Source organism: Neomonachus schauinslandi, chromosome 3 (assembly GCF_002201575.2).
Source record: "Neomonachus schauinslandi chromosome 3, ASM220157v2, whole genome shotgun sequence".
Classification (NCBI taxonomy): Eukaryota; Metazoa; Chordata; class Mammalia; order Carnivora; family Phocidae; genus Neomonachus; species Neomonachus schauinslandi.
Window position 1 is genome coordinate 44,440,139 of NC_058405.1, and position 24,412 is coordinate 44,464,550.

Genomic DNA, 24,412 nt, shown 5'->3' on the forward strand with positions numbered 1-24,412 from the left:
CACTCCTTTGGTGATCTTATCCAATCAAACTGAATTTTAAATACCAACATCATGCTGGCAAAAACATTATGCCAAATTCTCCAGCCTGTACTATCCAAATTCCTATTTAATTAATTCCATCTAGATTAGTCTGTGACACACACGTCTCAAAATGAGCTCTTGATCTTCCCTCTAAAATTGCTTCTCCCTCCATTTTCCCCACTTCAGTTAATGATGGGTCTATTCTTCCAGTCGTTTGGGGCAAAATCTGAGTCATCTTTAGGTCCTCTCTGTTTCTGCTGCACTGAACTGAGTCCATCAAATCCAAGGGATTCCATCTTCAATATCTATCCAGAATGCTACCATTTACCATCTCCACTGCTGCCTATCTAGTCCAAGCACCATATTTCCTGCCTAGATTATTACATTAGCCTCCTACTCTCTCCCTCTAGCCTTACCCTTCTCAACAAGGAAACCACAATAATCCTAGCAAAACTCAAGACAGATCATGCCATTACTCTGCTCAAAACTGTCCAATGGCTCCCAATACATTTCAAATTAAAGCCAGATTCTTTATGAAAAAGTTCTCACATGGTTTGCCTTTCCACAATTCTTCTCAAAATGATTTCTTACTATTCTCCCAAATGGATCTTGCACTTCCTGGAGCACAGCAGGCATGCCTCTGCTTGAAGGTTTTGCCTTTGCTGAGGCTTATACCCCAAATGTTCTTTCTTCAAGTACCAACAGACCTCACTCCTTTCACTCCTATCTTTCTAGAGATGCTTTTCATGACCCCTCAGTTTAAATTTTCAATAACATCCTTAACTGTTTAATTTTCTCTATGCATCCATCACTATCTTTCAAAAAAAAATTCTTTACTCCCTTCTTATTGGGATGTAAGCTTCAGGGGGGCAAAATTTTGTCTGTGTTATCAATGATTATGACTCCAGAACCTAGAAAAATGTCTAGTAGACATTCAATAAATAATTCTGGGTAGATAAACATTTCTTTACCAGAAAATAAATAATGTTCCCAAAGTAATTAGTTGTTTAGCATTACAGATAACACATGTTGACCAAAACAAAACAAAAAACAAAACAAAAAAACTCAACTCAGGATTTTTAGTCTTGTGGCAGAATAAAAGAGGCTAATCTAGTCAAATCTTTGGAAAATTGACTTAAAATGTAAGAAGTCTTAAGAAACAAAAAAAATGTCATGTTTCTACTTATTGGATGACATATACAACAACATGCTAATTATATCGTTAGGAAAAAATAAAGAAAATGACTCTTACATAATTAAGGCAGCAAAAAGTTTAAAGCTATTTGCCAAACTTTTTTTTAGGTAGTTTCTATTTATGGGCAACCTAAATTTCAAATATATTAAGGATATCAATACTTCTTCACAAACTGGTAATAGTAAATATTTCCTATTGAGGAAATTTATATATCTCATGAGCTATATTAAAAGAACTTGTTAATGCCCCTGTTTGGAAACAAAGAACAAAATTAATTATGTACCCATTCAGATATAAAAACCTGGGACCCAGAGAAAGAAAAATACGATCTTCAAGGTCAAAAACTAGCTGATGGCAAATCTATCTTGTATATTCCTTCTATAGTCAACAAGACTGTCCCTAAACTCTGTAATATTTGGACTGTTTTATTCATAATATAATTCATGCTAGCAATTTATTTCAGAAAGAAAAGCTCTCAAATTAGTTTAGCAACATAAATGTCATGCATATAGAGATTAAACACACAGCATCTTTATTGCCTTAATATAACAGCTGTTATCCTCATTTTTAGCTGAAGCTAAGGCAAATAAAATATTGAATATATAAGAATTCAAAGGTAAGGACATGCTTTTTAAAAAAATGTATAATATCTAAATTCAGATACTTAAATATGAGGGTGATCTGAGTTTCTTGGTTATTTCATATCTCACTCTCACCAGTACTCCCTAAAGTATAAACATTCAGTATTTTGGGGGCTATATCTGAATTTGCCAGATAGTTCAGAAATAAAAGTGACCACTGAAAATCTAGAAATTTGATGGCAGCCATCACCTTTAGCATTTCTCTGTTCTGAGATTTCAAAGATCCTGAAGAGAACAATAAAATAAAAAACTTTAAACCTTTCCCTCACTTCAATCTAAACCTAATTTTTTATCTAAAGCTTAAAAAGTATTATACAGATTACATCAAAAAAGAGAACAGGCTAGAAATCTTCACGGTAGAACTTTCTAGAACTGATTTTCCAGGTAGTACACATACAAGTCCTAGCATAGAAATTATTGCCCAAAAAAAAAGCAGCTCATTAACTCTACTTACACCTTACCATATGCTAAATTGTACTAGGAATTAGAAATACCTAGCCTTTACAGTGAAGAAATGCAGTGTAGGAAGAAAGACAGGTATGAACAAATATTTATGATCAGTGTGATGAATGTTATCACATTAGCCTGCAAAGGATACTATCAGATCCTGTAAGATAGACACCTAAGGACCTTAGGTGAAAGTCAGGTAGGAAATACTGACCAAATCATCCAAGCAGAGAGGAAAGACAATCTAGAGATGATGACAACAAGAGGAAGAATGAAGCCATCATTTCCTCGGCACCCAACATCGAAACTTGGGACTAATGTTGTGCTTCTTCTTATCCTTCCCACTTCATATTCTGGTTATTAAACTATGCTGATTCATTCTTCCTGTTTTTCCATTTCCTTTACTTTACCTAGTCCAGAGTTTACTAGATGCTTCCAGCATGATTGCAAAAGCCCCCTAACTGGCCATATGGTCTTGATCTGGATCCCCCCAGATCATCTGGGGTCATCATTTAGAAGGGTCATCTTCTAAACTACTTGATGATAAAAAGAAAACATATATATAATAAATATATATTACATATGTGATATATAGTAAGTGTATGTTATATATATGACATATACAACAAAATGCTGATTACCACATCACTGGGAAAAAATAGACTATGATTCTTAGGTAATTAAAAGTTTAAGGATACTTGCCAAACCTTCTTTTACAGCATTTTCTATTTACGAGCAACCCAGTTTTCAAATATGTTAAGAATATAAATACTTCTTCCTACAACTGGTAATGATAACAAATATATATTTAGTGTAAAGCTTAAACCTCCAAAAGAGAAGAGTAAGGCTTGCCAATAGGTTGATTTCACCCAAACTATTCAGCTTTATTTCCTATTTAACTCCCAAGACCTTGTACTGATGCATGATTATTTTCACCCTGTCCAAAACATGTCCATACCTGTCACTTTGATTTCTTCCAGACTGTTCCTATACACACTTATGAGCATATATATATATATATATATATACACACCCATACAGGTTCCACTCTATTTTTGTTCAAACCTTAACCATTCTTCAAGGTCCACTTCAACTTTCAGTTTTTCTAGGTTGTTTTTAGCAGTGTTTCCAGTCATTCCAATTCAAATTGCAATCCTACTTCCCAGGACATTTATAATCTCCTCATTCCAATTTTGCCTCTCATTCATTCAATCCAGAAATATTTATCAAATATGCACAATGCATAAGGCACTTTGTTAAGTGCTGCAGATACAGGAATAAGCAATGTAAGCATGATTCTTGTGTTCATGGAGTTAACATTTAATTTAAGACTGATGGCATACTGTCTCTGCAGTACTTTCCTAAACATGATGCTTTACATAAACACTCATTTCATATATATTCTATATTCCTATACATAAAAATTTATGAAACAGTTATTTTGTATTCTCTATAATAGTTCTTAGGCAGTATCCACAAAAGGCAGGTGGGTTAAAAAGAAAAAAGAAAGTACACGGGGCTAAATTTAAGATGAAATAATTTTCTCTTTATTCCTATCTCTTTATACTTCAAGAAAGATTAACAATAGAAAAGGTTGCATTTGAATTCCAGGATTCAAAACAGCATTTTTCATAGATCTCTATTTAAACTTAAAAATAAAGTGACTTTAAAGGCTAATGTGTCCAATAGATGGTCACATCTCTCAAGAGATTATAATCCTTCATAAGTTTTCCAAAATTTTATTAATGTGCCTCTTTGGGGAACTTGCCTGCCACTCTTTTTTTTTTTTTTTTCTGGAATCTAATCAAAAGACTTCCCAAATGCATCCTCCTTTGCAACAGAATTACCTTAAAAATAATTCAGAACTAACTAAACTAAATCAAATAAACTTAATTTTGCAAAGAGCAAGGGTATCTTTAAATAAATGGTAACTTAAATGTCTTCAAGTGTTATTTTTATAATAGCTTTAGGAACTGTGACTAGAATTGACATAACATGTTATAGGCCATGGGTTAGAGGTATGAAAAATGTTAGATAATCTTCACCAATACTCTAGGCCATCAATCAGGCAAAGCTAGGTTTCAACTATTGTTCTGAGATGGGTTGTGTCCTGCCTTGACCCTACATTTTCAGACCTACCTTCTCCTAAATCGTAGTTTAAATAAAGCATATAATGTTCATGGCCTTGGGCAAATATTTCAAAATAGTGGTATTATTTGGTCCAATATATTAATTCCTTGTCAACTGTATAGAAAAGGAGGGAACATTAAGACAGTGTTGGAATATGGTAACCTTCAGGTGTTGAAACAATGATAGCTTTAGGTATTGAAACACACACACACATTCCCATTCAAAGAAGGAAACAAATGTTGGAAACAAACATGGAAAACAATGTATAGAGTATTACTCTAGTAAGCCCCTCATGCATAATAAATTCCTTTATTTCCCATATAATTGGGAAATACTATTAGTGCTCTTATTCTCTAAGTCACAATGAATAATCCTCTCAAGACTCAATATTCACGTACTGAATGGAGCGCTGGGTGTTATACGCAAACAATGAATCATGGAACACTACATCAGAAACTAATGATGTAATGTATGGTGATTAACATAACATAATAATAAAAAATAAATAAAATAAATGTTTGGTAGAATTAAAAAAAAAAAGACTCGGTATTCACATTTTACTATGAAGGCACATGTACCTTCCTTTTTTATTTTCCCCTCTCGTTATTAGATTCATGGAACTATCTCAGACCTGTTGCTCTGATGCCTTTAGCACTCTGCAAGGCCTGCTTTTATGTGTTTGTCCTTCTCTTTATCTCAAAGAAGCCCACTTCTAAAGGAATAAGCAAATTAATTGGCTTTGGCCTCCTTGTAACTAGAACTTAAACATTTCTCCCATAGCCACCATGATTCTTTTTACATGTCTGATTATCTTTTCTTCCCTATGTTATTTATCTAGGGCTCTTCACTAGTATTCATATACTGAAACACATGCTATAGCATTTCATAAGGCTCCGAAATGTAAAAGGAAAAACACTGTAAGAGGAAATAGTAATCTCAGAGCAAAGAATCAAAAGAATATAAAGCATAAATTCAAGATTATTCCTAACGTATAGGATTTCAGCATTATTTGTGTATTCATCTTTAAAACCCATGCCCAGATCACAGCCCAGAATGATTATACAAGTTTCCGAAGGGATTCCAACACCCACGGTTGACAACCACTAACCCAACAAAGAGTTAACAACTGATATGGAGATCTGAAGGAATTATCCACTTCCTTATTGAAATGAGAGAGAAGCTAAGTGGAAGAGCCAGGGGACGTGCCAACTTTCTTCAGTTAGCAGGAAGATCTGGGAAGCAGAGGAAGAAGATCCCATTAGGCAAAATTCCAAAGATTGGTGTTATGGGTTGAATTATGCCCCTCCCCAAAGACGTGCTCAAGTTCTCACCCCCAGTACCACAGAATGTGACCTTATTTAGTAATAGAGTGTTCTACAGAGGGAATCAAGTTAAAATGAGGCTATCAGGTTGGGCCCTGACCCAAAATGACTGTTATCCTTAAATAAGGGGAAATTTGGACACAGAGGGAAATATGCACAGAGGGAAAATGATGTGAAGACACACAGGGAGAAGACAGCCATATGACTGTGTGACGCATCGACATGCCAAGGAACACCGAGGATTGCTAGCAAGCTCTGAAGGCTAGAAGAGGCAAGGAGAGACTCTCCCCTAAAGCAGTCAGAGAGAATATGGTCCTGCCAACACCCTGTTTTCAGACTTCAAGGCTCCAAAATTGTGAGACCATCAATTTCTATTGTTTTAATCTACCCAGTGTTTGGTATTTTATGATAGCAGCCCTAGGAAACTAGTACAGTTGGGAATGGGGATTACTGTGTTCTGGGAAAGTTTACAGCAACTGAAGAAAAACTATGCAAGGCGTAAGTAACATTAAAGACTGGAGTCTCTAAATAGTTGGAATTGCTTGGCACAGTGTTTATCAGTGACTGACAATTAGTGACATATTTTCCTTTTCTTCAGCATTAATTGTCTCGTTATTACTAATATATGACAATGTACAACAACCAGCCCTGCTATTGTCCCTTTTAAAATGTTTTTTTGCGCTATTAATTAGATCAGCATGCACCTTTCTGAGATGGTTCAAAACACCAAAACAACTGTCTTTGATCTGATGTTTTTCATTGTATAGACACACCACTTCATTTAGCGTAAACATCTTCAACATTTTTGCAGCAAACCCAAACATGTCCATTTTATTACAGATGAAAAATAATGATTTTAAAGAGTCAATAACATAACCTAAGTACTGACAGTATAAATATGAATGATAAAGATAAAATCCAGCAATAATTGGTTCTTTGATTGACTACTGAATTTTATTTCTATTATATATATAAACATAACTTAGTATACACATATGTGTAAACATGTGTTATATGCATTACATATATACATATATACTATGCATATTACATGGTTTTTCTCTAATTTCCTATTTAAAACATTAAAATTCAATACCTTGTGCTATAAAAATGAATTTAAAAATTAAAACGCAAAGGAAAAAAAGATTGTCATACTATGCAATTAACTAACTCTTGCTTTACTAAAATACTAATTTATTCTCCTAACCTCTTATGATACTTCAGAGTAATACATCCATTATTCTCAGCTTAGAAGACCCTTACTGGTTTTAATAGTTCTGTAAGAGGGATGGAAAGACTCACTGATAACCTTCTGTCAAATCCTATGGAATTTATAGCCCATACCACAACACTGATATTTATGGTATTCTGTATCTTCTATGTAAAACCCATGAGAGCAAGATTCTAATGGATATGTGCATAAGAGAATGTTAATAGCATGCAGAGGAAAAAAAGCTAAATTAGCATGAGTCAAGAGGCCTGTGCTAGAAATCAAAATCTGCCACTCTTTAGCTACTTGATTTCAGACATACCACAACTTTCCTGAGCCTTTTCTGGTCATTAAGAGAAAAAGTTATTAGTGGAGTAACCAATAGCAATAAAAAATTAGCAACTGACACTTTCTCTTCCTTTGTCCCCTTTTTAAATGTCAGAGATTCTTGCATTGTGATCCCATTCTCTTTTTACTCAAAAACACACTCTTGGGGCGCCTGGGTGGCTTAGTTGTTAAGCGTCTGCCTTCAGCTCAGGTCATGGTCCCAGGGTCCTGGGATCGAGCCCCGCATCGGGCTCCCTGCTCCGCGGGGAAGCCTGCTTCTCCCTCTCCCACTCCCTCTGCTTGTGTTTCCTCTCTCACTGTGTCTCTCTCTGTCAAATAAATAAAATCTTAAAAAAAAAAACAAACACACTCTTTCTGTAGAATTATATGTACTGCCAAAGTACTGCCCCCTCTACAATGTGATATCCAAATTTGTTGATTAAATGTATCAATTAGTGAAAAACAACTACACTGGCAACATAGATCTCTCTCTTCAGAGTCAGACCCATGCACCCAACTTCCAGTGCACACAATCCTCACTTGGCTATCTCAGAGATAGCCAACACTCACAAAGTCCAAAAGAGAGGTCATCTACTCCCCAACCGTGCTTCTATTCTCATGTTCTCAATCTTTGTGACTGATCCCTTGTAGAATAACCAATCCCTTGATAAACTAGGTCCACAGGTGAACTCTTTCTATGGGTCTGTATATATGTGGGCATCTGAGCTCTTCTGGAGACTATGACATGAATTAGTATCACAATAATTTAATCATTTCCATTCTCAGGCCGTCAGCTCTCTCTAGCATAGACTTTATTCTGAGGAACGTCAATGGGTTCCAATATCAATATGTCTGAAAAACACCAATATACGGTTAAATAAGTTTCTCTACCACGGGAATTTTTGGTTTTTAATAAATTAATGAGCACTGTGAATGTACAAGGGTGTGGGGAGTTGTAATGTGCAGCATTCATAAACTTACTTGTCCATACAACCCTTTCCCATTGGACATCTCACAGAGAAAATGCTCATAAGAGCATATTTTGATTAGCTCTGGTATGGCAGACCCAGGATATGTCCAGATGTTGTCAAAACCAGCCCTTCAACCTTGGACAGAGTTTAACCTCCTAGGGCTTCACTTAATCTTCACCATGAGGAATGGTCTGGACTACAGGAGACTAATTTGCTTTACATTAAAATATCTCCTAATAGCTTTTTTTGTCAAACCAACTGAATCCAATTATTTTCTTTTTAATTCTGTGAGGTATCATGATCTTTATTTCACCAAGAAGCAAACAGGGTCCAGAGAGATCAAACATTTGCTCAAGAAACATAGCTATAAACTAACCAAGTTAAGGATTTAAATCTTGTCATATAATAACCAGGCCAATATTCTCTCCCCTATATTAAAATCCTATGATTTAGTATTGTTAGCATGGAAGAAAAATGGGGAATGACAAACTCTGGGAAAGAGCTCTCATTTGTACTGAGTTAAGAGTTAGTTTAAATCAGTAGGAAGTAGAAATTAACAGAAACTTTCAAAGAAATACAGTTTTCTTCCTACTATTTAAGTACATGCATAAGATTAACTAGCAAATTTTTAAATTACACTTTTATGGCTACATTAGAACAATTTAGAATAAAAGTATCAACTATTTTATGCAGCCTTTCAAGTTTATGAAGATAAAAAAAAAAACTCTTCCCTTAGAGTCTCTTTACATTACTAATTTTTTAAAGAAAGTTTTATATCATGGAGTCATCTTCAATCCTGACTACTCTGTGCCATAGTAATAATGAGGATGATAATAGCTAACATGTGTCTAGGATTTACCATGTACTGTAGTGGAAGCTTCACAAAGCGTTATCTTACATAAGGCTCACAACCAACATCTGAAATAAGCTGTTATTATTATCCCCAAGAAGGGCAGTCAGTCTTGTAGGAGCTATAAAACCTTCCTCACACCATGAGCTAGGAGACAGAGCTGGATTCAAACCTCTGACCATCTGGCTAAGAGAAACCAATTCTTAAGGAACATACTGCAGTGTTTTCTGAGTAAAAGAAGACTTAATCTATTTAAGACCTAGCATTAGAAATTTAAGAATACCTGAGGCTGAAGCTTGTTACATACTGCGAATATGTAATAACTCTGGCAAGACATTTTAAATTAAATAGATCTGTGCACTTTTAGAAATAGGTGAAACAAAATTCTTCTGAAAGTTCTCCCTGCAAATGAACAATGTCAAGATCATACATACCTGTCTGGTGACAGTAAAGAAGACATTACAGGGCGCCTGGGTGGCTCAGTTGGTTAAGCGACTGCCTTCGGCTCAGGTCATGATCCTGGAGTCCTGGGATCGAGTCCCACATCGGGCTCCCTGCTCAGCAGGGAGTCTGCTTCTCCCTCTGACCCTCCCCCCTCCCATGCTCTCTCTATCTCATTCTCTCTCTCAAATAAATAAATAAAATGTTTAAAAAAAAAAAAAAAAAGAAGACATTACAAAACCCACTCACCCAACAGGAAAATGTCTTACCATGACTTGATGGCTCCCATCCAGAATTAGTCTGGATGTCCTGGCCAAACAGAGGAAGGGAGTAAATATAAGATAATCTTAAAACTTCAGGGCTGCCTCTGAGATTAGAGCTACATGTAATATGCCTGTCTCCCCTGTGCTCCTCTGGCCAAGGCCTGTATAGATTACGGCTCAAAATTCCTCCAAATTCAGTTACCTATGATTCTACTAGGTAAGTAAACTACTCCCTAGGTGTGAGGTAACAACTCTTCTAGGAGACATATTACTGCTTCAGGTTCCCAAATTGCCAATTAGTGTACTAGAGATGAAGTGTAATGCCCTGAAAGAGTTAGTGCTCCAAAGAGCCAACAAGGTGTTTCTTATTCACCTTGAGGGCTGGCTGGTGGAAGTTATCTAAGAACCAGTACAACATTTTGAAATATGTATCCTGAGAGTAAACTTGGGTTCCCTCACCTTTGTCTAAATCTGCAGCAAACCTACAAATGAAAAATGAAATAAACCACTGTGTGTTTATAAGGGAGTGACATTATCTGAAGGAAACTAATTGGAAAACTTTTATTTTTCTGGAAATTCCCTGAAGATACCATTTATCAAATAAATTTGTGTCCTGCAAACCTGCACTGTTATATATGAGGCTCTCCAAACACTGAACTGTTAATTCACAGCCTTATCTCCCTAAACCCACTCATCTTTTTATCTCATATTTTACTTTCTCTTTAATCTTGTAATGAAATGTGAAGCTGTGGTGGTTACATGTACCACACAAGACCTGGTGCTCCTGGACCCATCCACTGATCCACTTAGGTTTCTCTCTAGTTGAACGCTACTGTCATTCCCATTTAAGTGGGACCTTATTCCTGGGTTCAGTTTCTTGCCCCTACTCTTATTTGACTTCACTTCACCTCTGATGGACCCATCCCTATCTATGTCATCCCTAATCATACATATACATAAATGGCACATTTAAACTTAATTTTGAGATGAGAGAATTTCAAGGTACAACTGTTAAGAGACATGGTAAATGCAATGTCTGAGTTTTCAGCTTATTCATAATTTTTAAGACTCTCAGTTACTTACTGTCAAGGTTATTAGAACACAGGCCATAAAAGTATCAAATGATTTCACTGAGCTCTGCTTACTGTTCATTTGCAAATATTTGTTGAGGAATATCTTTGTACTGGCACTGGTAATGCAGCAGTATTCAAGAAGGACATGGACCTTCTCACCTCAATCTTCAGAATAAAATGGAGATACATACTAGTACACAAAATTTCAATACGGTATGTTCAGTACCATGATGAGGGAAATGAGAGTGTCAGGTATGCACAGGTAAGGGGTTCCTTGCTCTACTCTTTCCTGGATCTACCTTTCATTGGCCCTCGTGAGTATTAATTAAATGCAGTGATCTGCCAACTGGAACAATAGTAAATGTAGTGAGTTACTTAGTAGGTCTCAGGACTGTCTAAAGCACTGAACATATATTACTTCATTTAATCATTCCAACAACCCAGTGAAGCTAGTATTATTACTAAATCCTTTAACAAACGAGCGATCTAAGGCAAGAAAGTTTACCTAACTTGCACAAGAGCCCATAATTACTAAGTGGTAGACACAATATTCCATTCTGGGTAGTCAGGTTCTAGAGCCCACATGCTTAATTACTCCATTCAACTGTTTATTTTCTGTACCTTTATCATTAGAGTCTTCTCTGAACTATTCCAATCATCCACTGAATGCATCCATCTGTTTAGCCAACAAACATTTATTAGGGGCTTAGCAAGTATAAGGCACTGTAAGATCATAAAGACAAAACTACAAAGATACTGTCTTTGCCCTCTAAGAAATTTAAAGTCAAAGTTGGGGAACAAATTACTTGGCAAGGTCAATCCAGTTATATTAGAGACAACACCTAACTACCCCCAACCTTGGCAGGAGACAAGAACATTTTCTCCCTATATCCAATCTCTTCCACACCTTAAGGGTGACCAGAAGCTAGCCAGTGAAAGGTCTCTGGGGCAGAGAGAAGAACATGTCCATGAGCATGAACAGAGAGTTTGATATATTCCTGAAAAGCAACGAGCTGGCAGCTTGCAGAGCCCAGTTGTGCTGAGAGTGGAATGAGAAATCAAAAGAGGTAGGATGGGAGAGGAAAGCATATGTCTCATCATAAAAGTATGCCTTTTACTCTGAGCAAACAAGGCGTCACTGAAGGATTGACGAAATTTCATCAAAAGAGTGGCAAACCGGAACAATGCTTTAGGAAGAAAATTTTGACTACATCTCACTTTCCATCTTTTTAATATCACTATGTAACCAAGTTCTCTATATGAACACAGAAAAGAGTGAACCTGTCTCCTTCTTTCCCCTATTAAGTCCACAGAACCTTACCAATGATTCAGAATAATTGCCCTTAAGAAGGGCATTTTCTCAAAATTCTGCAATAATGTTTGCTTAATTCCTGCCCCCAAACTCCTTTGCTTGTCTTTTTCCTTTGGCTTCACAAAGCAGAAATAGAACACAAAAATGAGTACAATGAAAAAATTGCTCCCTTGAATGTGATGAATGGCAGCATTATTATGTTTAATGCTGTTCGCCTGGAATGGTTTGCTTTTTAGAAAAACATTATTAAATGGCTGATAAAACATGCCAAAAGTCAAAGTATATTAATTTAATTCAGCTCAATCACCTAACAACTGTATACGATTCAAACTTTTAATGGCATTACAACTTCACCCCCACATTCTTTCTGCCTTCAATTTTAAAACAAACTCCTACACTTTGTTTCAGAAACCACTCCTCTACTGCATTTTAGTGACTATACTTTTTTTTTTTGCTCTTGTGTGTAAGCTATGTAGACAAAAAGAGTATATCATGTACCTATATGTATATATTTATTTACATCTTAGTAAAAACTATAAAACAAATACCAGTGTATCCATCATCCAGAACACGATATGAAAAAATGAAAAACAACTTTAAAGCCCCTCTGTACTTCTTCCCACAGCCCTCTTCCTCTACCCAGAGGTAGCTACTATTCCAATATTTTTGTTAATTGCTCCTTTGTTTTCTGTATGGCTATAGTATTTATGTAGGAATCTTACTAAATAATATAGCTTAGTTTTGATCATTTTTTTAAAGATTTTATTTATTTATTTGAGAGAGAGAGAGCCCAAGAGGGGGTAAGGTCAGAGGGAGAAGCAGACTCCCTGCTGAGTAGGGAGCCCGACGCAGGACTCGATCCCGGGACTCCGGGATCATGACCTGAGCCGAAAGCAGTCGCTCAACCAACTGAGCCACCCAGGTGCCCCAGTTTTTATCATTTTGAACTTTGTATAAAAAAAATGAAAATGAATTAAGAGTCTGCCATGCAGCTCTCCCCAATCAAGCAACAGGGCTCCTATGAAGCTTAAGGGCATCTTCCCTCATCTGTCCAGCAAAGCCCGAGGCAGAGGAGTTACCTTGAAGCAATTTGTGGTATAACTTTTGTCAAATGAAATGAACCCCATGAAAGTATACAAAACACCTAGAAAGTTCTTAAGAGTTATTTATGCGGGGCACCTGGGTGGCTCAGTCATTAAGCATCTCCCTTTTGCTCAGGTCATGATCCCAGGTCCTGGGATCGAGCCCCACATCGGGCTCCCTGCTCAGGGGGAAGCCTGCTTCTCCCTCTCCCACTCCCCCTGCTTGTGTTCCCTCTCTCACTGTGTCTCTCCTGTCAAAAAAATAAATGAAATCTTAAAAAAAAAAAAAAAAGGAGTTATTTATGCTGCAACATGTCAGGTTTGGACTGAGGAGGATAGAGATAGCCTAGAATCGGGAGAGGCCATTAGATCTCCAGAATTTTACTGCCTGTCAGCAAAATTGAAAGGGATAAAAGGCTGAAAGGGATGCTCAGCTACACCCATATGCTACCTTTTATGACAAATGAAATATGGAGATGGAAACAAGAGCCAAAAATGTGGAGCTCTCTCTCCTTCTCTCTGTCTCTATTTCTCAAATTGCCTAGAGAGAAACTCATATGTTGAGAAGCCAAGACCTGCCAATAACCATGGGAACGAGCTTGGAAAAAGATAAACCCCTCCAATTTGAGCTTTAAGATGAGATCACTGCCCCAGCCAACAGCTTGACTGAAACCTAACAGGAGATCCTGACACCCAACTAAGCTTCCCCCATAATATTCTTGTTCCACCGAAACTAAAAGATACTAAATGTCTATTTTAGGTTGTTAGGTTTGGGGTTAATTTGTAATGAAGCAACAAATAACTAATACAGATTTTGTTGTGTGACAATACAAAATCAATATATACCCAGATCTTCAGACAATGATGTTCTTAGTTATCGGATTCCAAAGTCTGGATGGTTCATCAGACAAGACCAATAATTCTGTAAGACTAACTCCAAAATTTCTGAGCCAGTAGGGCTAGATAACCAGACTTCATACAAAAACAGGTATCCTCAGTGATAACTGTTTAAATCAGTAATACTAAAGTGATAATTATAATAGTACCTTTCATTTATATAGGGTTTTAGAGTTTACAGAGCAATTTCACATAAATGACCATTTTTATTTTTTTTATTTTTTTTTAAAGATTTTATTTATTTATTTGAGAGAGAGAGAGAATGAGAGAGAGCACATGAGAGGGGGGAGGGTCAGAGGACGAAGCAGACTCCCTGCCGAGGAGGGAGCCCGATGCGGGACTCGATCCAGGGACTCCAGGATCATGACCTGAGCCAAAGGCAGTCGCTTAACCAACTGAGCCACCCAGGCGCCCCATAAATGACCATTTTTATTCTCAGAAATAACTCTATGAATTTGACTACAGTAATTTCAATTTTAAGGGTGAATAAAGTGGATAGCAGAAAAGTTAGAGACAGGCTGAAACTCATCCTCTAATAAGTGGCAAAACAGGTCTTAAACTTCTGCCTTCTGATTCTATAATCCACCTTTACCATGTTTCTGGAGTCTTTCTCATTTGGTCTAGGTGTGGGGCATCTGTGGTTGTACAGACCTAGAAGAATAATTCTAAAATGCCAGATGTTACTTGATATAAATGACAACTAAAACATCTCTGATAATGCACTAGCTTACTTAGGTTAAAACAGCTGATAACTAAATTGTTCTATTGCATCACAAAATTATCAGGCTTTATAAATAAACCAAATCATTATTACATGAGCACTTTATTTCACCATCAATAGGCTTCATACAAAAGAAAGCAATTTCACATTCAGAGCCATGATGTTTTGTCTCAGACTATAAAACTGGAGGTGTCTAAAGATATGATAAAAATCCAATCACATACTCTCTCATTTTTTGCCACTATAGTCGTTCTAAAATATTCAGGGCTCCAATTTGCCTCAACTTGCAGAAGGCATTCAAAGTAATTTCCTGTAAAGAAAGAGCACGTGGCAGATAATCTCTATCACATACATCAAAATAATGTAGCATTTCAATCTTAAGTTAAAATAGACCTAAGAGATCCTGTGGTTTTGCATAGGAAGGGATTGAAAAATGCTTAAGAGAACACACCTCAGGACAAAAACAAAAAAGTTTTCTCAAATGAAACTTTCTAAGTAACACTGTTAGTTAAATTTTGACTCCCGGGGGGTTGCCTGGGTGGGTCAGTCGGTTAAGTGTCTGCATTCGGCTCAGGTCATGATCCCAGGATCCTGGGATCCAGCCCTGGCTCAGGCTCCCTGCTCAGAGGGAGCCTGCTTCTCCCTCTCCTCCCTGCTTGTGCTCTCTCTCACTATCTCTGTCACTATCTGTCTCTCTCTCTCTCTCAAATAAATAAGAATAAAATATTTTAAAAAAAACAAAAACAAAAAATAAATGTTGACTCCCAATCATTTCAGAAGATGGGTAAGCAAAAACTTCTTATATTTGGTTATATTTCCACCACTCACCAAAGATTTCTTTTTAAATTTATTTTTCATAGGTTTGTTAACAGTAATTTTGAGATAGAGGTATAAATGTGATTTTAATTTTAAAATGATAAATCTACAAAAGTTATTTTCATAAAACAAAAATTGGTATTTCAAATCTTTTAAGGTATTGTTTCTAAGTTTTTCAAGTTGAAATTTACATTTATTAAGCATTTCAGATGCCTAGTGAAAACCTGAAAATTCATTCAGGTAAGATATTTCTTACTTAAGGACTTTTAATGGACAAATTTTTATATTTTTCTTTGAGTATTTTAAAACTAAAGAAATCTGCATAAAAATAGAATCTGCATTTTTAAGACTTCATCTGTTCCTCATTCTTCATAGCTCAAAATTATAATATTCTGTTCATAACATCATAATCCTTCCCATGGAACAAAATCTGATGTCATAAAGGACAATTATGACTTCAAGTGAGCAGTAAGTACAGGCAGCAAATAAACTTTCATGAAAAAAAGCTTTTTTTGCAAAGAATTTCACAGCATTTGATGTAATAGTCAACATTTTACACCTGGTTTCTTTCAGCAGCTATCCAATACATTTTACACTTCTAAAGGCAATATGTAATGTCTGTGGCACCTGGGTGGCACAGTCAGTTAAGCATCCAACTCCTGGTTTTGGCTCCTGGTTTTGGCTCATCCCCACATTGGGCTCCACACTCAGCACAGTCTGCTTAACTTTCTCTCTCCCTCTCCCTCTGACACTCTCCCCTGCTCTCACTCTCAAATAAATAAATCTTTATAAATAAGTAAATGAAGGAACTATGTAATGTCTAATTAAATGGAAATTAGATTTTAGCCTCTTACAAGGAAGAGCCTTGATCCTTGGTATTCTAACAAAATTATCATTCTCTTCCTTTTTTTTTTAAATATATTTTTCTAATTTTATTGTTATGTTAATCACCATACATTATATCATTAGTTTTTGATGTAGTGTTTCATGATTCATTGTTTGCATATAACACCCAGTGCTCCATTCAATACGTGCCCTCTTTAATACCCATCACCAGGCTAACCCATCCCCCCACCCCCCTCCCCTCTAGAACCCTCAGTTTGTTTCTCAGAGTCCACAGTCTCTCATGGTTCATCTCCCCCTCCGATTCCCCCCGCTTCATTTCTCCCTTCCTACTATCTTCTTTTTTTTTTAAAAACATATAATGTATTATTTGTTTCAGAGGTACAGATCTGTGATTCAACAGTCTTACACAATTCACAGCACTCACCATAGCACATCCCCTCCCCAATGTCTATCACCCAGCCACCCCATCCCTCCCACCCCCCACCACTCCAGCAACCTTCATTTTGTTTCCTGGGATTAAGAATTCCTCATGTCATTCTCTTTCACAACTGAACACAGGAATTACTTTAACTCTTAGCAAAAAGAAGTCTGCTGAAAATGTCTCTTTGGAAAGTTTAAAGGGTCATTCATTTAGCTGATTGCTATTTTGAGCATACAGATTAGAATGGATTTTTCTGTGTGTCTCTCTTAAACATGCATCAAAGCATGTCAGTATCTTTCTTAAACTCTCCAATATCTCTTCTACCACTCTCAAGACAAAGTCTGAATTATTCTGCATGACAGCATATGAACATCTTCAGATTTTGATCCCTGAATACCTAGTACTGTCTTTCACCTCTGTCCTCCTCCTCCTCCAATCCCCTTTCCTATCTACACACTGACTTACAGCTTTTTAACACTGCAAGCTCTATCACACTTTCAACAGCTTTTAAAGTTTATTACTTGAGAAATTCTTCTTTCCCTAGCCTCAACTTGGTCACCTGGCAAACACCTCTAAAACTTAGTGGGAATGCCAACTTTTTCCTGTCTTGATCCTTAGGCAGAATATGTTATTTTCCCTAAGATTCAGGATTTTTCCTGAATTCCCAGACTTTATGCAGTAATAGTACTTAACAAACTGGGTTTTTAATTATTTATTTCTCTACTTTATCTCTCCCTACTAGAAAGTGAGTTTCTTGAGGTCCGTGTCTCTAAGACAACAAATAGAAGATAAGAAAGATTAAGAAGAGGTTTATTAATTGAATAGATGAAGGAAAGAAGAAAGGAAAGATGGAATGTCTGACTTCATGCTGGAATATGTCTAACTAATCCCTAAGCAGAGATCAGACTTGTGACCCAAAATCTAATATAAAGGTAAGGAAGAAATGATACTTTATGATTTTGTATGTTTCCTTATATAACTATTAAAATGAGGACTTAGTATATCTCATAAAAGAGAAAGAGTATGTAAAGTTCCTCAAACAGGACAGACATTATCATAGCTAACATTTAATGAACTCATTATATGCACCAGGTATGATCAGCATTATCCCACTTGATTGTTAAAGAAACTTTACAAGGTAGATTATCATTAGTCCTATTTCCCAGGTATAAAACTGATGCATAGATACAAGGTTACGGCTAATAATTAGGGAGGAATTAGGAGTAGATCCTCCGTCTGTTCATCTTGAACCCAAGTTCTCACTGCTACACTGGAAGTCGCCAGGTAAATTAGAAAATAAAAAGCACTGTCTATAGTTTATGTATCATAAAAATGGTTGCATTTTTATGCAACCATTTATGGTTTATTTTATGACAAAATAAAATTTTCTCAAACATGGGATTATTAAAGCCACATATTTCTTTGATTAATTAGAAAGATCCACAAGAAGTGGCAGGCAGCAAGGTAGGACTTCACTTATGCTGTTGATTACAATGTTACCTAAAACAAGCCCACCTGGCCCTACATAGTGCCGGGAAAAAACACGCCCCAAATTATTCGCTACTTAGCCAAGGTAAAGGAACAGGTAATAGGAATACTGAGTTCATTTTCACGAAACTTTTTTGATATTCAAATTAAGATATTTAGATTCAGATAAATACAAACTGTAATTCTTATTAGCAATATTATCATTTTGTCTTGTCAAAGAAAATGTTTGCTACTTTAACAGCAGTTTGATCCCCAGGATTACATTCCTACAATTCCATTCAGGTGAATATTTCTTCTAAATGACTTGCACACAGACAAACCTTCTAAAGTTCAGCTCAAATTTATGCATCTCTGACATATATAAATAGACACAATAGCTGCCATTAGATGACAAACTTAAACATCGCTCAGAAATTCCCTGCACACAAGAATCCTCCAGGCAGATAAATGGCCTTTGCAGAATTTCTTTTCCAGCAGGAAAACTACAGAGCTTATTTTGCCCCCTTATGCTCATAGTGTATAAGTGTGAAGGAAATCATAAACATTATCCACCCTGGTGGTCATCAAAGTGTGGTCTCCATGTTAGGAGCATTGGCATGGCCTGGAAACCTATTAGAAACCTTAATTCTTGGGGTGCCTGGGTGGCTCAGTTGGTTAAGCGACTGCCTTCGGCTCAGGTCATGACCCTGGAGTCCCCGGATCGAGTCCCGCATCGGGCTACCTGCTCAGCAGGGAGTCTGCTTCTCCCTCTCCCGCTCCCCCCTCTTGTGCTCTTTCTCTCTCTCACTCTCTCTCTCAAATAAATAAATAAAATCTTTAAAAAAAAAAAAAAGAAAGAAACCTTAATTCTTGGGCTTCTCCAAACCTACTGAATCAGAAATTAGGGAAAGAGATCCACTAATCTGTGTTTTAACAAGTTCTCCCCGTAAATGGTTCCAGAACCACTGACTTAACCCTCTGCTCTTGTTTCTCAAGGGAGGAAACAGAGTCCTTGGGTTCTTAATTAACCAAATTAATCAGACCCAAATATAATAATTTCGTGTACAAAAGCAGTAAACTTTCCTATTCCTAATTTCCCCCCTCACTGATTACCATAAGGGTCAAGCCTCTAAGCCACAATACAGAGAAGCCATTGTTAGTTTTCTGGACCCTAGTGAATTTAAAGTTTTAGGGTCTGAACATACAAATGGAAAACAAAACCAATAAGCACTTTATTCTTCAATTAAGACTAGAGAGCTGCTTCACTAAGAATTTACAATTTTGATAATTGCCCCAGAAATCATGTCTATTATTGACTTATTCAAAATGAGCCTATTTTAACTTCCCTATAAAACCCAAAGGAAAGACAATATTTCCCCTTTCTTAAAACAATCTTAAATTTCACCATTTCCACTTAACACAATCCATCTAGAAGACCCATATACAATGGAGATACAAAAGTTAGAACCTTGACATATGTAGGGATTTCAATGTGTTGGGGCAACTTGGAACACCTGGGCCTTTAGGTTGTCTGGTTTGAGCCCTTTCCCCATCTTGATTCCCAGTTCCAGTGTGGTCACAAGCCAATCACTCTCTCTGGATGTTTATCTAATCTAAAAACGCTTGTTCCCTTCTGAGGGAGGGCAGGGGAAAATTTTTCCTCATTGAGTAACAGCAGACCAAGAGCTTCTCCAAGGTTCTGTAAGGATTCCCACATATGCTTAGGAGTACACTTCCAATGTAGATCTCAAAGGAAATGAAATTTGTAGGTATATAATAATTTTACTTAAGAACTAAGAGAATGTATCCTTCTACTCATTTGAGGATTTTTTTTTTTTAGAATTAGAGATTATAATTCAAGTCAAAAGCATACATGAAATAGGAGGCCTGATAACTATTACCCTACGCAAGTTCCTCTTTACAGATTTCCCAAGTGCTTCTCTAGTCTCCTCAAATTCCTGTGTCTATGTGCAGGTGTTCCATGTTCACTGTTTGATTATTTCCTATGTGGGTCAGGCATCTATTTGGAAAAGAGTACTTCTTACTCTTAAGAAGATGTCATGTACTATCATAATAAGAATTCACACTTAGTGTTCTGTGAAGATACTAATACTTCCGGAGGACTGATCTTTGTCTTCTAATTTCAACCATCTGGTGTATCAATATATTAACTAAACTCTTGCTAAGGCCCCTAAGGCTAATAAACATTTCCTCATCCCCAGGATTTATTTGTTTACAGTACTTTAAATTACTAGAGATCATAAAGAATAACCCTTCATCTCCCTTATTGCTATGACCTTTCAGAATGAAGAGAGCTATAAAATTTAAAAAAAAAAAAAAAAAGAAAGAAAGAAAAGAAAAGGAAAGAAAAAAAACCCCACCTCTGCTGCAGCATTTCAAGTCTTTATGACAGTATCTGGCTCTCAGTTTCCTCAACAGTTTGCCCCTTTCCTAATGATCCCTTTTTCTGTTTTATTTCCTCAAATCCATTTATTTTCAGGTCTGTGAGGGCATATCCTCTTCTGTCTCTCCAGATACACAATACCAGTTTCCAGAGATTAAAAAATATCTAATCATAAATTAAAAGAAAAACATTTAGGAAGAGGCTGCCTGTTGGTAGACCCTCACCCAACAGCTCTGTCCTCGCACACTCAGAAAGTCAGCAAGTGCAGGAGCTCTCCTTCCCAGACCTACGGCCAAACACAGGCTCATTTCACAGAAACAGCACATGACAAGTCATTCTGGGAACAGCATTTGTTACCATGCTTCTACACAGTATTGAGAACTAACAGTAGCAGCCTGTGTTACCACACTCTGAATTACGCACATAACGTGGGGTTGTCATTGCTTAATTTGTTAGAAGTTATTGATAACAGAAAGGAAAGCCATTAAGAGAAAAACCTCAGACCATCAGTAGACCAGGCTAGCTTTAGAAATATACCATCCCCTAACTATATACAGGGGTTTTTGTATTTTGTTCATTTGTTTCTGTGTAAGAAAAACACCATGTTTCTCCTTTACTCACACATAATACTACTGACACCAAATGTGTGGGGGTTTTTTTCCCACACCAAGAAATCCTCTGTGATATCAACTGGGTGTCCTGCAATTTAAGTCAATTCTGACACTTCCCTGGAGTTAGTACAGACTGCACAGGTTAAGGGCTCAGTCCCACAAGACAGCTCCCCAGTTGCAATGCCAATCACAAGCAGTAGGTCATATCTACAAATCAGAGGCTCCCATGACCCTCTCCTTGGATTTGATCATTTGTTAGAACAGTTCATGGAACTGAAACACTTACATTTATAGTTTATAATATGTGATACAATAAAGGATGTAGGTGAACTACCAGATAAAGAAATACACTGAGCAAGATCTGGAAGGGTCCAAAGTGCAGGAGCTTCTGTTTCTGTGGAGTTTGGGGTGGGTTACTCTCCCAGCACATAGATGTGTTCACCAAGTTTCCTGAACCCCATACTTTGGGAGTTTTTATGAAAGCTTCATTACATAGGTATGATGGATCATTAACTTAATCTCCAGCCCTCTCCCCTTCCCAGAGGATGGGGTGGTGGGGCTTAAAGTTCTAAGCTTCTAATCATGGCTTGATCTTTCTGGTAACCAGCCCCCATCCTAAAGCTATCCAGGAACCCACCAAGAGACACCTCATTAGAACAAAAGACATTCCTATCACTCACAGAATTCCAAGAGATTTGGGAACAGGGATTTAGGTCAGCAACAGGGCCAAAGACCAAATAGTAGAAGAAAAAATGTTCCTAATACTCTTATTACTCAAGAATCTGTAAGGGTTAGGAGCTCTGCTAGGAACCAGAGATGGAGATACAGATATAAATATAGATATAGGTATAGATGCATATTTATAAACCACTATAATAGATAATACATTTTCTGTTATTTCCCTGTTTGCTTATTGGAATTACCACATTTTCTGATCAACGAATTTCCCGTTTTGGATTTCTCTAGTTTTCCAAAATATTCCAATTGGCTTCCACTTCTATCAATGGGTCTGCAACATTTGCTATGTGTTTCCACATTAGGATCAGACTCTAGAAATGCTTTAGAATGCCAAGTCACTCACAAACACAATAAAATATTCAAATTCACAAAATCAGAGGCGCTGGGTGGCTCAATCGGTTAAGCATCTGCCTTAGGCTCAGGTCATGATCCCAGGGTCCTGACATCGAGCCCAGCATCAGGCTCCCTGCTCAGCAGGGAGTCGGCTTCTCCCTCTCCCTCCCCCTGCTCATGCTCTCTCTCAAATAAATAAAATCTTTAAAAAAAATGAAACATTAATTAAACTGGAGATTCTCACTGTACATATACAATTCTTTTCATTCATTTATAAATATTTTTGAGGGCTTATAACATGCCATCCCCTGGACTAAACACTTGGGGAAACAAAGATGAATTAACCATGGAATCTTATGCCATTGGCTACATTTTAAAAGATGGGTCAAACTTAATATGTCTTCCATGCTAATTAGCTTGAAATTTTTGTTTTGTTTCATTAACTAGAAATAAATATCTTCCCAAAAGATATATTTCTAGAACTGTAAGAACTGCCCATCTATCTTCAGAAATGAATGGTCCCTCAAAAATGCTCATTTCCAGAATAATCTCCAAATTTCAATCATTTGCACTTTTATTAAAGGAATAAGTCACTAGTATCTTTTTCAAAGAAAGTTATAGAGGGGCGCCTGGGTGGCTCAGTCTGTTAAGCATGTCCTTCAGCTCAGGTCATGATCCTAGGGTCCTAGGATGGAGCCCCATGTCAGGCTCTCTGCTCAGCGGGGAGTCTGACTCTCCCTTTCCCTCCCCCTGCTCGTGCTCTCTCTCAAGTAAATAAATAAAATCTTAAAAAAAATAAAGTTATAGGTAAGGGAAATAGTCCTTTGTAAAAGAGTACTAGCCTTTAATGCCCCACCTCTCTACTTCTATACTTTCCTTGGCCTTCTCAGAGGCCCCACTATATGCACAGAGGCAGAGGTGCCTCAGGGAAGCCCTTCGCAGGTGCCTCCCACTCTGTCCAACATGGAGTCTTCCTCCTTTCCCACCATAAGCCAAATTAGTACAGACCAATTTGAGCTGCCTGCTTAGAACACACCATCTATACTAATGCAGCAATAACTTTTAATGTGCAAATGTGTCACTCCTCCCAAAGAATCTTTTTTGTAATTTAAAGACACAATTCCTTAAGTGAACAAATTGATCTATGAGGGAAATAAAGCTCTCTGTGATACCAGCACATGACATATTTGGGGATGAGGGTGTCTTCCAGTATTACATCAGCTTCAAGGGTCCTGAGGATAAGTCTTTACTTTCTTCACCTCTCCAACCTGTACAATCTTCAAACATCATCTAAAGTCCCATCCTCTCCATGGGCTTTTCCCTACCACTTCAGCCCTGAAATTTATAGCACTATGAGCCCACACTCTGAGTTATATAAAGACCACATTCTATGTCATTCATTCATTCAAAGATATTTATTGAACCCTGCCATGTGCTAGGCACGGTCAGAGGTGCTAGACATATAGTACTATGTACTGTAATAGGTACTGGAGATTTAATGCTATAATATATGCCCTCAAGAGCTTTCAGTCAATTAAAACCAATAGTAATTAAGCCTATGAAAAATTAGAGAATAAGAACCTGTAATTCTAAACTTTGATCACTGTACTTCACTTAAAAATTCATGTTATAATGCCACAATAGAATTAAGCAGCCTTATTAAAATTTTTACTCACAAATTAAAACACTATGAGACTAGCTGAAAGTTAGCCAAAATTATATTTCAATTGAATACTGCACAAAACAATGCATGTAAACTGCTTAGTCCTGTGCCTGACACATAGTAATCTATCATAGCTATAGGTACTGATCCAATTCTGATCAAATGAATCCAACCCTTGAATTCTATAATTCCACAGAAATTCCTGATCAT